General features: G+C 42.1%; 1 non-coding gene across 1 annotated transcript; it reads right to left on the bottom strand.

Moving 5' to 3' along the window:
• Positions 1–2,411: 2,411 nt before the first annotated feature.
• trnak-uuu lies at positions 2,412–2,484 on the bottom strand. Its single transcript has one exon. It is a non-coding gene; the product is annotated as a tRNA-Lys (tRNA).
• Positions 2,485–17,455: the final 14,971 nt, after the last annotated feature.

Here is a 17,455-nt window from a genome sequence, read left to right as displayed (position 1 = left end):
ACTGGAAGAAAACAACATCAGGAGAGTCCTGGGCTTGTGTGTCACTCTGCACTGCTTCTCAACCCTCAGCTGTGATATTTTCAGTAATCAGATGTGTGGTGAAAAACTTCTTCCCTCCAGTGCTCTGACATTTGGATGGCTTATTTATACAGAAAAACTCCACCTCAGGTGATCCAGGCAGCAGCCCTTCAGCTGATACGAGACGTGCACAAACACTCTGGCATACAAGCTTGACCGCGAGATGCAAAAATGACATAAAAACACAAAAGCGCACACAAGTCCGGACAAAAACATACAGCAGTGTGGTGCATAAAACACACAGTGACAGATGGAAACAGTAGAATCAGGCACAGATCGCTATTCATTGTGACTGAATGTGGAAAAGGAAAGATTTCCTCGACTGGTCAGAATTACAGTTCAAGCATGTGCAGCATTTGTACAAATGTCAGTTCAAACAGGCAGGTGCACACACACACACACACACACACACACACAGTATCTCACACATTCATGATGCTCGGGGTGAGTAATGCAAATCAGAATTGATGGTGCAGTTCATACATGGCTTAGAGATAAATAAAAAAATAAAAAGTCACAGACAGGCTTTCAAAGTTTTACTTTAACTAAAGCTTTAAAATAGCAGAAAAAAACTGCAATATTTATACTGATTTTGGCAGAACTTATTTTACTTTAAAGATCAAGGAACAAGGAACTTTTATTGTCATACCAGCTCACATTTACATGCTTATGGTACGACATTAGGACTCAGGTCCCGGGAGCAATAGGTAGGGTAAATGTAATACTTGCCTAAATACACAGAAATGTATCCATCGATCAGCTGCAACTTTAAAACCACCTGCTCAGTATCCTGTGGGTCCCCCTTGTGCTGCCATAACAGGCCTGACCTGTGAGGGGGAGGGACACGGGACCTCTGGGGTTTAGCTGCTTGGTGTGTGTCAGAGAACATCCACATGATTGCCAGAACCCAAAGGTTTCATCAACAGAACATTGCATTGTGAACATATGATTGATGTTATTCACTTCACCTGTCAGTGGTGTTGATGCTTTGAACGTGGAGACGTCGCTCTGCCAGCCGCAACTTTGTTATGCTATTAAGGCAAAAGTTCCAAAGTTTTCAGCTTATCTTTCGGTCCTTTTAGTTCCTCAGATTAGGATGATAATCAGCAGTTATCATCAGTCAGACACACCTGTTTTTTCAGACCGCTTTGAGACAAGATAATTATGGATGTCTCGAATAAGTAACTGCTTTGTCTCTCACCACCATTTGAGTCACCTAATATTATCTTCTAATGATGATTTTCTTAAAAATTATGTTCTTATTCAACTGTGTCACTTATTTCAAATCAGGCCTTCACTGACAACAACAAAGTAATTAGACATATTTGACAGCTGAAAAACTTCAAAGTGCATCAAACCTCACTTCACTGGTTTCATAAAGTGTATTTTTTTTACAGTGTACTGCAGTGTCTTGCGATAATCTGTGGTTTGGACAGGATTTGGACGTCTCCTGCACCATAAGACTGTTCATTATATCACACTTGAATGAATGAATGAAAACCCAAAGTGGCTCTTGCTCACTTTGGCAGTCAATATGGGTCACTATTTCACAAGCCACTGGCCATGTTCAGTAGTCCACTCACTCTGATCGCTCTGAGCTAACAAAGTATGAGTGGAATAAGAGATGTGGAGATGAGGACTTCTTGTGATCTGATGGCATATCAATAAATCTGAAGTGGAAATTCTGTGTCAGTGCTTGTCTAAAATGACAATGAAACAGGAAGGGAAACCTTCACACATTGTGAACCAAAGTTAGAAAAGTAAACTGTTGTTCTGCTGCTCCTGGTGGCATGTGGTGAAAAGTACATTTATTGTGATCTAATTGAAAGATTATATTTTTATTTTATAATTAGTCAAAGCCCAAATTGACTTCTCTTGACTTGACATGAATGTTTTCAGCCTTGTCTCAGCCTGTTTATTTAAGTTGATAGGACTTAGCTTTCTCTGCATACAAACATGTTTGAGTACAGCAACACATTCATTAATACAAAAGCTTTCACTCAGCAATGTGTGTCGGTGTTTATCTAACACAGACAAAGGAAAGAAAGTAAGGAAAGTGACATATTTTGTCATTGGAGGGAACTCACTCCAACGAAATTTGTTCTCTGCATTTAACCCACCCAAGTGACGTGCACACACACAGCAAACCCGGGGCAGTGGGGTTAGGTACCTTGCTCAAGGGTACCTCAGCCATGGACACCGGGACGGGGAATTGAACCAGCGATCCACCGGTTACGGGTCCGACACCCTAACCGCTGATCCACGACTGCCCCACAGATAAATGCTTGCACCTCAAGGGTTTACAATGTGATCACCTGAGTAGACAAGGCACTCGCCTGAACAGGGACTTGAACCCTGGACCCTCAGATTAAAAGTCTGATGCTCTACCGACTGAGCTACCCAGGCTCAAACGAAATTACAATGACACAAAACATATTCATTTGCAGCACACATTCACGTGCTGCTTTATTTATTGGCATCTCACTCAAGTAAACAGGTTTATGTTTTTGGAAAGTGTCATGAGATAACTGATTTGGCACTATATAAATAAACTGAATTGGATATTTTACTGGGCTACAGTGCAAAACTCCTCAGAGGGTGAGTGGAGGCACAGAGTCAACAGAAAAGAGGAAACATGGGATGGAAAATGTGACATGCAAGAGTGAAGCAAACAATCAGGGGAGCTAAAGTAGAGAGATGTGACAGTAAGTAAGTTTCAGGACCGCATCACAAGCTTCTCAGCTCCACTTGTTTGCTGTCATCTGCTTCTGTCTCTCACTCCATCTCTCTCTGCCCATCATTTCACATGCTGTCTCCTGTCTCGTCACTGGACTGTCTTATGTCCTTTTTCCTTTTCGAGACAGCTCCTCATTGTTCAGCCTGACAGCTCTCAGTCCGTGCACGTGTTGGCGCGTGAGGAAAAATGTCTTTATTGAATGTGAACCCTCAGCAACAGTACGAGAGACGGCAAAATATTTCCACACTTGGAAGTGCACAGATATTCACTCTCTATATATAACCCCTTCCACATCTCCACCCACCCACGCACTGATAACAAACCAATCAAACATCAAACAGTCAATCAGAAGCTCAGAGCCAACAGTTCATCTTCTCCAATTTCTCGCAACCAAAAATGCCTTCAGGTTATCACTCGGTTTATAATGGGCATGTTCTGCCTTGAGCTGAGCAGCCAGCAGTCTCTTCATGTTCATGACAACTTCTGGCCACCCCTGACCCCCTATCGGTTTTTGATCTATCTATTAGCTGTTGGCAGCGGACAATTAATTAATCTGAGCAAAAATCCTAACTGTCTCTGTTGGAGGTAAAATGAAGAATGTAATGAGAGGACCGTCTGACAGCGGCAGACGTCTCCTGACCTTCTCACTAGGGAGACAGAGTGTCAGGTCTGTGGAAAAAAATGGGCAACCCTGCAGTGCTCGAGTCCAGGTGTGATCTGTGACGGCAGCCATCAAGCAGCCACATTTCAGAGAGCCCTGGTAAATAAATGAGTAATAAATGTGATATTTTGGAATATCAGATTTGAAGCGGACACGACTCGACTAACTCGGAACAATCTAAAGGCATGTGTCAGATGACCTAAGAGGTCTGACGGATTCATATTTTGGCCAGGATGTCAGAGAGGTGCTGAGGATCAACTTTGTTCAGCCTTAAGACCCTTAGCCCTTTTCCACTGATGTGACACCGGTTACGCTATGATTCATGCAGCTAATTTTCAACATATCAGAGCACTTCAGCTCAGAAAGATATATACGGGTTTGGGACCTGAAACGTTGGTTCCCATCTCATATACAGTATATATAAAAAAAAATGTGGCTCAAAATTAGTGGAAACGTGGGCCGGTTCGGATGGCACCAACAATCTTGAAAGGAACCAGTTCAAGAACCAGAATTAATTTGGTGGGAAAGAGAGATAAATTAGTTATTGCTGACCCTCTTTAGCCAGAGTACAATCCTCAAGAATGGACCTCCGTCATTAGAAGAAAGGTAAAGGCCAAGACCCTCAGTCTACCTTACTGCAACTATGATATAATTATTTCTTTCCACTAGGACTAAATTGGGTCAGTAAAAGTGGGAGTCCATCGTCCCCCTGCCGCATTTTCCAAATCAGGAGTGACATTCATGAATGGGTAAATTCTGTAATTCCTGGAGGACCATATATCAGTGATGTCTCTTAGCATGTTGTGTAATAACCAGCATCACACTGGCTGAGCACAAGGTTACTGCTGCAAAGCAGTGGTTCTTCAGAGACCTTCTTTGCATCAGTTGTACCAAAGTGTGCATCATTGCTGAAATGTGCTCACATGCATGAGCTTTTTCTCCACTCCCACAGTTATCCATTAATGGGCAGCAAATAAGGTTTAACTGACTGTTTCATCAGCAAGGCCCTCCAACAGCATCAGAAAAGCCGACCTTCACGCATAGCTGTGGCTATTTATGGTTCCTGTACCACTACGTTATCACATGTACCTGCAGGACATCATTGTGGTAATATTTCAGTCATCATTAAATGTCAGGAGGAGGGTCAGTGATTGAGATAGAGCTTGTATTGATAAAGACATTACACAGTGCCTCAGAATTCAGGATCAGATTGAAGGGTTATAAGCTTGGGAGTCATGGCTCCGATGTAAATAATAATAAAATTCATCACTTGTACTTTGTAACTGAGTTTATGAATATGTTTCTGTGTGATGTTTTAAATGATGTTATTTCGACTGTAAACATAAAAATCGCAGTCAGTGAAAACCGTGAAGCAAATAAACAACAGTTTCCTCTCACGTCACATCTCTCAACTGATATTTCACATCTACTTCATCATTTTGTGTGTACGCCTGGTCTGAAGTATGCATGAGGCAGGCACATTATCACCGCACCCTTTCATAAATATGTGAGAAAAGGTGCATCCATGGTCTTTTCTGCGTACACACTGTTTGAACACTGTGTACTTGACCAGTCTCTGCAACAGAATCAAGACGACTATGTTATTGACAGCCAGAGTCTTTCATCTGTATGGCAGCAAAAGTCATTTTCTCCTATGAAGTTCGATTTCTAAAAATCCTTTGCACCTCCGTGAATTCCCAGACTCGTCATACCTCTCCTGCTCCATCTGAGATTCCTCTGCAGGATGGGTGACGCTGCTTCACTCCTTCCTCGGCCCCACTAACAACCCTCAGTCCTTCCATACACACTCAGACTATCAATTAAACCCCAGAGGGAGAGAGAACACAAGAGAAAAGAGAGCAAGGAAGGTGTACCTATGTGCTGAAATCTGTGAGAAAAGAGTGTGTGTTTGTGTAACAGGCAGAGAGAGCCGAGCATGTGATAGGTCCTGGCAGACCATAGAAAGGAGAGCATCTAAGCTTTTGGAGATGGATTTCAAGAGGTGTACAGGGCAGAAAATGGACAAGAACGCACAACACAAAGAGAAGGGTTTCTGTTGTTTGACAACATAACAACTCAGCCATTGGTGGTCCAATGGGGAGAGAGATGAAGGGAGAAGAAAGAAAAAACATCTCAGTTTTAAAGCATGAGAAGCTGTGGTGAAAAAAGAAACATCTAGATAGAAGAGGAGGAACGGCAGAACAGAGGAGGTGTCACGAATCTCTGGGCCACAAAACAGAGAGGAGGTTTTCATGGAGGCTGTAGAGGATGAAAGCAAAAAGAAGAGGAGAGAAGTGAAGGTGCAGTGAATCACAGGGTCAAGATGTGAAGAAAGAGGGAGGTACTGGAAGAGACAAAAAAGTAAGACACTGGAGAGGTTATGTCACCTAAATGGAGGACGAGATAAAAAGTGTGGTGTTTTGGAAGCTTTGAGAGAATCCCAAAAAAAAAGGAGGAGGAGGAGAAGTCAGGAACTGGGAGATGAAGATGGGGGGTAATTATGGAAGCAGCAGAAATGATTAAAAAAGCAAAAAGGAGGAGAAGCAAAGACTTCTTTCAGCCAGCATGAAGGATGCTGCAGAGAACTTTTTCAAAAAAGAGCACGGACTCTTGGGGCAAAGAAGAAACAATGGGGTGCTTATGGAAAAAGACAGAAAAAAGGAAAACTGAAGGAACCTAAAATGCACCAAAAATAATGAGAATCTTGTTCCTATATGTCCCTGAAATGACAGCATCACTTTGACTGTTGCATACCAGAAGTTCAGATTCCTGTGCCATCATACTCATGAGTTGAGTAAACAGTCTCAGATCAAATCTGCTCATGAACTTTGTATTCCTTACCATTCAATTTCCTTTTTCTCTTGTGTTGTTCATCTTTGTTTCATCGCTTTCATTAGCAACGTTGAAACAAACCAAAAAAATCTGAGTTGGTTTCTGTTAGCTTTAGAAGTTTAAATGTGGCTGGAAGTGCTCTGCTTGTCTGTCTTTCTGTGTACCTTTTCTCTCCTGCAGTCACTTCCCCCAATAAAATTCATTTCTGTTCAAAGCTGCTACATTGGCACAAGATAAGAATACAAATGTCTGAAAAGGTTTGAAATCATTAAACAGCTTTCTCTTAGCTGCCAACAAGCATAGCCTCCAGTCAAATGTGTCCCGTGTCAAATCATCACAATGTTGTCTTCACATAAGCAGTCTAGTTGGTGCTTAATTCAGTTTTATATGCACGTCACACACCCAGTCTCACAACCTTCAGGTTATGAATGTGTAGTTCACAGCCAGTCCACTTTCACCTTATTTACTGAACTGCTGGCACTCCTGTCTTTTTGAAACCATGCGGCCAAGGCCATATTTAGATCAAATCAGGCATTGTGGCGATAATGCAAGGTTGTGTGGCAGTGTGGGAGGATGCAGCTGGGTGAGAGTATCGTGTTTGGTCTATGAACCAACATAGCACCTGGTCTATGTCTCTGAGCTCGGGTGCAACAGCTCCTCCAGCAAGGCCTGCTCCATGTGCAGTAACTTCCTCCCCGGTTCATGCAGCTGCTGAATGTTGTCTTTGTTGGCCTGTGAGAAGAAGAGAATTTAAGTCACTGCTTTGTGAGGGCCCTCTGAATCATTAGAACAGTGTTACAAGACTTTGTCACTTCACAACAAAATAATTAAGATGAGTCACATGTCCACAGAGTCCGAAGGGATCATGATAGCAGATGGGCACAAGCAGGGCTTGGCGAAGGGTGACAAGAAATCTTTTGAATGTATTCAGTTAGTGTTTTGTTGTCTTTCCATGATTTGCACAGACCTCCCCTGCGGGGAAGAATCAATTTTTGTAAAGGCCAAACAGGCCAACCCAGACACTAATGGTTCTGTTTTTAATGATAATGAGCAGACAAATGAAGAACAGTATGAACACATTATGGTATTTCGAGAGAGAGTCCACCCATTTACATGGATGTGACCATCTGGGAGCCGGCTGCACGAATAGGTTCCGTCATGGTACAGTCGTATCTGTAACAACTGCTAGCAGGAAGTTTCACTGAAGCCAGCCACATCAGTCAGTTTGTCAGGCAGTCGAAAGCTTTGGTCGTGTCACATCTGTCTCTGATGTGTAAAAAATCACATTCCATTGACTGCTCACTGTCAAAAAGTCTACCTCATTCCAGAGTTTGTTGATGGCCTTCTTTGTAAGTGCATGGGCAATTCTCCCATTCACGTCCGAAAGAAAATGAAATAAAAGAGCAGCATTAGCCCTAACAGCTCATAAGCAGCAGAGACCATAGCAAAGAACACAGAACAAGTTTTGGAGTTATTTTTTATGTGAAAGCGTGTCCTCGTTGTGCACTTGAGAAAGTTCCAGCTCTGAAAGGGAAACTGAAAATAAGCGTTTCAAAGAAGACCTCAGTACTGACAGCACTTGTACGCTGTTAGACAGTCACCTTCAAACATCTGATGCACATTTGAGAGTGGAGAGGTAACACTAACGTGAGCATTTTTGCCGAAACACAAATGCTGTCGGATTACACCACAGTTTCACTAACTGTGAAGGGGGCAGTCCACCATCCATAATTCTGTTTGTGCTGCTGCAGATGGGAACTTGACGGAAAATTGCTTCACAGTGGAAGCTGCCAATTCCTCAACACACCAAACACTTGCAGAAACACCAGAGCTCACAGCACAGCTTCTGCCCGACACACTCCGCTCTCTCTCGGGCTGATTTCACTGCTAGTTGTTTTATTTCTTTCTGTGGAGGTCATGATGGGTTTCTCTTCATCTGTGTCTGTTTATCTCTCAGTGTCCCTCGTGTCTCCCCACTGGTGCACACACTGAACCATTTCTGGCTCGTCTTGTCTCTTCATACTAAAACTGCACGATCATATCAAACCAAGGCATGAGTCACAGCATGCTGCAGTATTGGTGTTGTCATGTTTACACATTCTCTTATTCTCTTTTTATTACCTCCACTTGTCCAAGGAAATTCAACTGAGCTCTGGGTCTTATTTAGCAAAGTTTCACTTCACATTTATACTGTAGGATGTGATGAATAAAATAAGTTATTAATTAAAATCACAACCTGGCTGACTTCAACACAGGTGGTGCCTTGCTCAAGTCTATCAGGATACACTGCATGGACAAAAGTATTGAGACAACTGACCATTACACCAACAAGGACTTTAACGACATCACTTTCTAAATTCATCTACAGCTTCTTAGATCTATCTATCTATTTAGGGAGATAATCGGAGATTGTGGCTCACAAAAAAAAGGTCACATTTCCTAAAAAATATAAGAAGGCAGGATTATGTTTAAAATAAAGCTTAAAAATTGGCTACCTAAACTTCCCAGTTTCTCTCTATGAAGCGTCTCTCTTCCCTCCTAATTCATCTCAGACAGATGTAGTCTTGTGAGGAGTGATGTGTTTGTCGCTGCCACAGGTTAATCAGGACAAGACAAAACCTCAGTCTGTTTAAACGCAATTACGGTGACTGATGACTCTCCAGCATGAACCCCTTTTGTGTCTGTTTGTGTAACAGTGTCTGTCAGTGTATCTACATGTGATTTTTCTTTCCTTCTTTAAAGCACCGTGCACAGACAGGAGTTGAATTGTATATCTTGCTGTGCGTGTACCTGCTGTTTTGATGGCACTTTTCCCCAACAATGTCGACTGTTATCTGTAGACTGTCCAACGCTGTTACTTCGATTCCTCTCATCCTCACAAGACTTGATTTGTGACGATTTGTGGAGAATGCTCGTTTTGGTGCAAGATGCTGGTTGACAGACTAATGCTTGTGTGCTACTGGCAGAACACTTTTTTTTTTTTACACAATATGTTATCAGATGACAATAGAGCAAAGTTTGCTGACAGTCTCACTTGCATTTTCCTTCTGTGATGCCTCAGAAAATTCTGAAAGTTTGTCACATATTTTTTAAGTAAATCTAACTGCAGAATCATAGCCTGCATCTTAAGGGCAATACAGTTCATTGTTATCTTCCCCATCTGTGGTTTGGAGAGGTCGAGATGTCGAGATGTCGAGATGCGTGGCTAAGGTGGGGGAAAGACTCTGTTCTTGGCTATAAGAAAAAAGCAGAACAATACCCTAAATTAAACTGTACATTGGCTTAATTTTTATTTTTCCTGGTTTTGGTTATGGTTGGGGAAAGCGTTCATGATTAAAAGAAGAAACACTGACTGTTTAGAAACACCTCTCAACCGGTGGTGTCCAACGTTCATCTGTCCACCATGACCTCCCACCTCTATGGTCTTTATGGCTCTACATTAACATCATATTACTTACTCTTTTGCTCTCGCTAGACAAGGGTCCTAAATCCTGGGGCTCCTACTTCATTCAAAGGACTCTGCCATTTGAACGCAAACGTGTCATTTTTGGCCATAATAAATGAGTTATTGTTACTCTTGGGGAGGACAGTCTTGGATGTGAACCTTTTTTTTTTTAACTTTGAGCATTAAACAACAACTTGCTCATGCAGTGTTGTGATGTCAAACTACTTCCGCCTCTGCTCCTGAGAGAGGACGGTCAACATTCACACATCCTGTCAAGAAAATTAGACTATATTCACCACTTGTATATGCGTGCAAGGAATCAGTGTAGATGCAAGTATCTGAACAGCAAATAACATATAGCAGTAAGATGAAGGAAAAGCTGGAGGAAATAACAAAATAATAATAATAAAAAAAATATGTGTGATGGATCATATCTAGTGTGCAAAGATATCTGAAATTCTGTTGGATACGTCCTGAACAATCAGAGGATTGGATAATTACACACCCAATATTTATGATCTGTGCAGCAATATTTGAGCAAAGTTTGCATCATGTGCAAAGTACAGGAAATAAAGGAGATCAAGGAATAGTGAAAAGTGACACACTGTCGGTCCATGTAGCTGGGTGTATGTGGCAGATGGGGAATGTAGATATAGTTAGTTTTTTTTTTTAACCTCTGGGGGTCAGTAGCAATGTGTCATTTTGGGTGAACTGACTCTTTAAACTGACAGTGATCAATGAAATTTGTCTGTTTTCAGCATATGTCAGCACCAAACTGTGCAGCTTTTCAATGCACTCATAAATTAGCTGCTCCTGAGCCGGGCACTGGGCCCTGAGCCGCTTCAGTCGCCAGCAAAGAGGATGGCATTCACGCTGGACAGCTTCCATGTGTGAATGTGTGCATATGTGCAACCATTTCCTCCTTCTGGTAGCACTGAGAAAAAACTGACTAAAGTAACAATTTGTATTGAGAGTGTTGTTCTTCTGAAAAATCTCCTTATCCTTTCTACTTGATTGAAGAGGATTCAGTTTCTGTGTTTCTTTCAACTCACGTGATTAAATAAAGGTTAGAAATATTAGTCTCTTCACCTCCTCTTCATAATCCTACACCCCCATCTTTCATTTCCATATAAAGGTCATCCGTAAGGAGAGAGGAAAAGAAACAATTCAAGCCCCAGTTGGGCAAACCTGTTGGAATGACTGAGAGGTGGGATTTAATATGGAGACGCTAATCCAAGCTACAATGCCTCTTCTTTTTCTGCTTCCTCTCATTTGTGATCCTCTTTCTGACTAAGTCTCTTCTCCTCATTTTATTCCCTCCTCTTGCAGCCTCTCTTCCGGGCAGGTAAATGCTGCTCCCACAGAGGGCTGTTACTTCAACATACCTGCTGAGTAGAGCTCGAGGGGAGAGCTTCTGCATGGGTTTTTAAAAGTAATTAAGACACAGAGGTATTGCAGACATGCACACGCTCATGCACGAGCAAGGCAACACTAAACCATATGAGCTTAGAAACTCACCATGTCTTGGATCCGAGGAATCTGATTAGTTGCATACATATGTACACATATGTACCAACAGGGACTTTAGTGACATCACATTCTAAACACACAGACAGCTTTGCAGCTCTAACAGCTTCCACTCTTCTGTGAAGGCTTTCCACAACATGTTGGAGTGTTTCTGTGGGAATTTGTGCCCATTCATGCAGTAGAGAATCTCCGTTCCAGTTCATCCCAAAGGTGTTGGATGGGGTTGAGGTCAGGGCTCTGTGTGGGCCAGTCAAGTTCTTCCAAACCAAACTCATCCAACCATGTCTTTATGGAGCTTTGCTTTGTGCACTGGGGCACAGTCATGCTGGAATAGAAAAGGGCCTTCAACAAACTGTTGCCACAAAGTTGGAAGCATAGCATTGTCCAAAATGTCTTGGTATGCTGAAGCATTAAGATTTCCCTTCACTGGAAGTCAGGGGTCGAGCCCAAACCCCTGAAGAACAGCCCCATCCCAATACTTTTGTCTATATAGTCTATATGTGTGCATGCTTAGGGCAGACCTCACCTCAAATAGAAATGTGAAGGCAGACAGGCATTGACTTCAGTGCACTGGCAGTGATGGAAACATGACATCCAGGTGGACATGCTAATCCCCCGCCTTTTTTTCTTTCTTGCTTTGACACACGCTCAACTTTGGACATTGACGCATTAAATTGTTTTCTCTCCGTCTCAGCACTTGAGCATTATTCAATCAGCATTGAGCTTGAAAGAGAAAAGATTAGATACAAAAAGGGAGCACGGCCTCCATGCTGCTCCCTGTTGTCAAGGGTGTCAAATGTGCAACACGTTCTCATCCCAGCTCCCAGCCACATATTGGCGCTTCGTGCCAGTGCTTCGGTATCTCATCCAGATGCAGCCTTTAGCACCCGTGGTGTCCAAGACTCCACACTGCAACCTGACCCAATCATAGCTGGACTTATTTCATGACCTGCATGACCTTCAGCCCAATGTCATTCTTCTTATGCTTTGCTCTCTTTACACTTTACACTTTTACTATAAAATATTGATCTTGCATTAATACTAAAATCAAGTTGTAACCCTCAAACAGTACGGTCTAAAACTCATTTGGTAATCACAAATATAGAAGTAAGATGACACACCATTGTGTGGGAGGATGGGGAAAAAAAGCTCTGCCAGCGGTATTTTCTTGAGAAAAATAAGCCTTGGGCATGCCTCTGGGTGAAGTTTATAAGAACACAAGTAAGCATGATTGAGCCTCATCCGCAGACATAGACAGAACACCAGACTCTCACTGGGCCTGTGGTAATCTGACACGGCCAAACAATTTCAGTGATTTGGATAAAGAGTTAGGAAGCGGCAGGGGAAAGTGCAGCCTGGCACTGTTTAGTGCTTTGCCTCAAGATCCCAGCTCAGACCTGGGATCATTTACTCACAGGAACGGCGCACAGACTGCTTCACCGCACGCCATGCTGTCTCAGCTCGCATGTATATAACCTCATATGTAGACAGCAGCTGTGCTGAACGTTCATGTTTGTCTCTGTGGGCTGCTGAAAGTTGTTTGAAGAAATTTAGGAAACCACCGGCAGGAGTAGATGGAAATGAGGCTGGCTAAGTGATTAGTGGGCAAGTCAATTGAGGGAATCAAACATCAGTGCAAAATTGATGATGTTTAATAGTCCACCCAAGGACTTAAAATGTCAGTTCATTGGCATTAAAAAAACAAACAAAAAAAAACCCAATCACATTGCACTTTATCTTCAGATATAATTTGCTTGTCTGTCACCTTTTTTAATTTAAATGAGCAATATAGAAATGGAATGTGTCCATTATCATTACAAGGTTTCATGAAGGTGTGTGTGGGGAGCAGGACTTTTTAAAGAGGAAAGAGAAAATTTGATTCCTGTTAAGAAAGCAAATTTGTCGGTGGTAAAATCATGATATGCCTGGTTGTTTATGCCAGCTAAAAACTTCCTGGTTTCTAAATGGCGTCCCATGTTGCTCCACTTGTCTAACAGCTTATATTTGTAAAAATCCAGCGAGCTTCCACAGAACACAAGCGAGTGGCTGAAGGCACTCTGCGCCTGAAAACTTCTTTTCTGGTCTGCGGCCCCTGAGGGAGTTTGGTGGACGGCAACAGATGTTACATCCACTCTAAAGAAAAGTGGGAGTGGGAGATTTGATGTACAGAAAACAACTAACAAAGGAGAGACGGGATAAGCTGAGATGGAGGACAGAGTAGGCCAAAAGAGGAAATTATAGAAAACCAGGAATGATATGAGTCTATCTGTGTTTTCATTTTAATACACGATTTAATTACTGCAGACAGACCATGACAGAAAAATTCTGTGGGTAAAGGTAACTGCTGCTACTCTTCCGATTATTATCCTTATGTCTTAAAATATATAAAACCTTTAAACTATCGGAGGACTGGAAAAGAACAATGTGATGTAATTGTAGAAGAAGGAGAGAGATGGGGGACGATGCAAACCAGGTAAAGTGGGGGGAGAAAAGCTGGAGAAACATGAAAGAAAAAATAAAGTAATAAATAAAGTAGCATGGAGACATGAAATAAATGAATCTGAGAAGATCACGTTCTGTTTGCACAGGATTTGAAGGAAGCAGCTTCAGTGCAGCAGCTTCATGAAAGGTTGAAAGGAAAACAGTGTAGACAAAGCAGCAAGAAAAATGGATTTGAAGGAGCAGAGCAGCAGCTTTGAAGGTAAAGCAGGCAGACTGGCTGGTTGGCAGGCTGGGACACAGAGATAGCGCTAATAGGCATAATTCTTATCTCCACTGCCATGGTGTTTCTCACACTGGTACCTGGCTGGATGACTGACTAGCTGGCTGGCTGAGTGTTTGTTTGGCTGGCTGTTGGGTCAGCTGACTGACAGACTGGCTGACAAACTGATCTTTGTGGGGTCCGACTGACTGGTTGACTGAGGGCAGGTTTCCTGGTTGTGGTCTGTTGATTCCTGAATCACTGTTGACCACGGTTGACCGCTTGACTGGTTCACTGACAAACTGCTGAAAAATCTGTTTGGTGTCATGTTCCTTCATCTGTCTGCACCGTCTCTGTTTTCTACCTCCTGTCAATGTGTCTTTCTTTCTCAATGGAAACATTCACAACCTGGTCTCCAGGGTAGCTGTGCTACTGCTGCCTTCCTTGTTACTGCCCTGTCCTCAGCTCTGGCTTCTCAAACTCTGTGGGGGGACAGAAGTTCAGTGAACATCAAACACCCAAACCCGCTTTGCTCATGAGGGCTTTGTATTGACTTGTCCTTTCCAATCCAATTCTAACCTTAACTGTAAAACTACATCTTCATGATACATAACACTCTGAAATCATGCTTGACCTTTCTGAGGCCTGGATATTTGTCCTCCTGTCCTTCACTCTAGCAGTACAGCGGGCATTTTTTTAGCACTTAGATTAAAGCTGTTCTCCTTTTTTCATTTTGAAATCGATGTTGTGCGTTTATCAGGTTGTGCTTCTTCTTCTGGAGCTTGAAGTCAGTCCTGTTTTAGCGGTTAGATTGTGCCTTCAGTTAGGCCCACAATAGCAGCGTCCTCAATGGAACTGAATGGAACTGAAAAGGAAATTCCTGATGAGCCACCAACAAATCAATCTGTATAGTTCTGTAAAAGTTTGTACATGTTTAGAACACAAATGAGTTACTTTTCTGTTCCAGAAATTATTCCTCATTGTTGAAAATGGAGCATCCGATGCCTTGAATGTTTCATTAAAAAATGCAAAACAAAGAAGCTGGACATAGTTAATGTTATACTTAATGTTATAGGCGTTGATACTGACTGTTCATTGGAGTGATATTTTTGCATCATCAAGCAGCTCCTGCCATGGTGTTGTAGTTTTATGCAAGTGGACATTTATTTTTCTTTTTAAAGGCTTGTTAATTGATAATATAAAACTTTTAATGTGAAAGCTTTGATTACCCTGACTCACTCTTGTATCAGCTATTGACAGAATGGGAAAGTAACGCATGAAGTCATAAGACATTGCAGATTATTACTTCAGTATCATTCTCAGATCTGCAAAACCCTCCTTTTATCCTGCGTTTCGGGCCCTCTGCCCCTCCCATCTGATTTTGCAAACTTTCCATTTGCTTCTGTGACCTGACATAATTAGTGTTGTTTGTCAGATGCAAAGCTTTAATTAAAGCCCAGCTATCAGGGACAATAATTAAACACAAAGAGAGCCTGGTTTGGAGAATAAAGGGAGGGGATAAATTAGGCTGTCTCTTCCTCTGGCTTCTTGTCAAAATAAAACCAGTGGCAAGAATGTGATAAAAGCAGCGAGGAGGGGATGTGATAGCACACAAAAGGTGTCAGGTTGTGTTTTGGCGATGAAGCATATTCATTTGTGTTTCTCGTTGAAAGGCAGCAGAGATAAGCAGGCTTGAAACAATGCAGACAGAATATTATGGAAAAGAGAAGGTAGACAGAGAGATAAAAGAAGTACAGATACAGACAGAGATGGAGAGAGCGACTGGAGACTGACCTGGATGATCTGATAGACTGGAGTAATGTAGATCATAACAGCATTATAAATAAAATACCTGCCCATCTTATGTGTTTTGACTGGACTTGGCCGTAAGTAACTAGCTTTTAAGTGGGTCTTGACTGGCTCATCATTCGTGTTTGAAGAGCTCAGTAAACACCATGTCAGGCTAAAAGTCATATCATATCAGATATGCTGTAAATATGAGCTCCCGACGGGGGAAAAACAACGCCACAGTAATCACAAGCGTGGCACAGCAATTTTTTGTGGTCCCCAAAATCTTCTTAAATTACAGAAATGTGCCACAGGGTGTTTTTCTCATTAGGATATGCAGGATTGTATCACTACTTCACGACACCAGACTTGACGCTGTCTTCAGAAACAGGATGAAAGAGGCATAGTGAATATTTGTTTCAGTGCAAGCGTGGCCGTCGTGATCAATGTCCAAATGGTCGTTTGATAAATAATTCAATATGCTTGCTTCCTCTCATCACGACTTACATGAACTAATGCTCACATTCACATTTGTGCGCTCTCCTTTGAAGTCGGTGGAATCACTCGGCTTCAAATCTGAATACTAAAGAAATGATTAATGAATGACTTCCATAATTATTAAGGTGCAAAGGGCCTAGTTTGGCTGCTGTTGCACTGAGCAAAAGCTGCATTGCTTTTTTTGTGGGTGTTTTATTTTACACACACGTAAGGACGACAACATTGCAGGGTCAAAGGCAAATTGGAGGCCTGTGGTGAAGGAATTGAATTGTCAATATCAATTTCACGGAACAATTTGAAGAGAGGACTGAGAGCTGCTCGTGACAGAAATGAGAAGCGACTGGGAGGCTAACTGAAGTGCATGTCTGGACAGAGGACGAGAAGGGACAGGAGGAAGAGGGAGGGGGAGGACGACAGGCTATTAGGGATCGGCCAGTTTAACAGAAGCATCCAAAGTTGGCTTCCATTACACCTGAGCAGATTGGGTTCCACCATGTCATTGCCTCATTTCTTGCAGCAGGTTATAATGTTTTCATCTGGCTGAGAAAGCCTATAAAGAACAGAGGGGAATTTATTTGGAACTGAGAGAGGGAGAAAGTACTTAAAGAGTTTATTACTCAGTTGTTCTGACTATCAATTCCCTGTCATTCATGTCGTGGCTAGATAACTTTTCCCTGGGAGGGAATCAAAACTTTGGAAACAAATTAAAAGAGTCAGAACTGCGGTGATGAGATACATAATATTTTATGCTGGATTAGAGCCTAATCCACGGCTAATCCCCCGAGAAAGGTAAATACCTAAATGTCAGCTAGTATCCTGTTAAAACATGCAAATTACAACAGTCCTCCTCTGTTTTCCACTTAGCTCATCCCCCTCTTTTCACCCCTATATAACTGCAGCTATTAAATTTTTATTGTTTCATTATGTACCTCAGAGCTGAAATAATAGGACTGCAGCTGCAAGCTGGCGAACCTTGTAAACAGTGACATAACCACCTAAGAAAAGTGGCATTGCTTTCATAAGTCTGGGCAATTTGCATTTCCATTGGTGCATCTTATGCTAATGTCTCAGCAGAGGAGCTGCAGTTTATTCCCATATGTTCATGAATATGAATAATAACAGAACACGAAAATCCTGATTTTATTTGGAAAATCAAAATATATTTCTCTGGGCTTTATTAAGACTTAA

The sequence above is a fragment of the Scatophagus argus genome, chromosome 2 (assembly GCF_020382885.2).
Source record: "Scatophagus argus isolate fScaArg1 chromosome 2, fScaArg1.pri, whole genome shotgun sequence".
NCBI classification, from domain to species: Eukaryota; Metazoa; Chordata; class Actinopteri; family Scatophagidae; genus Scatophagus; species Scatophagus argus.
This window is presented reverse-complemented; position numbering and strand designations above follow the sequence as displayed.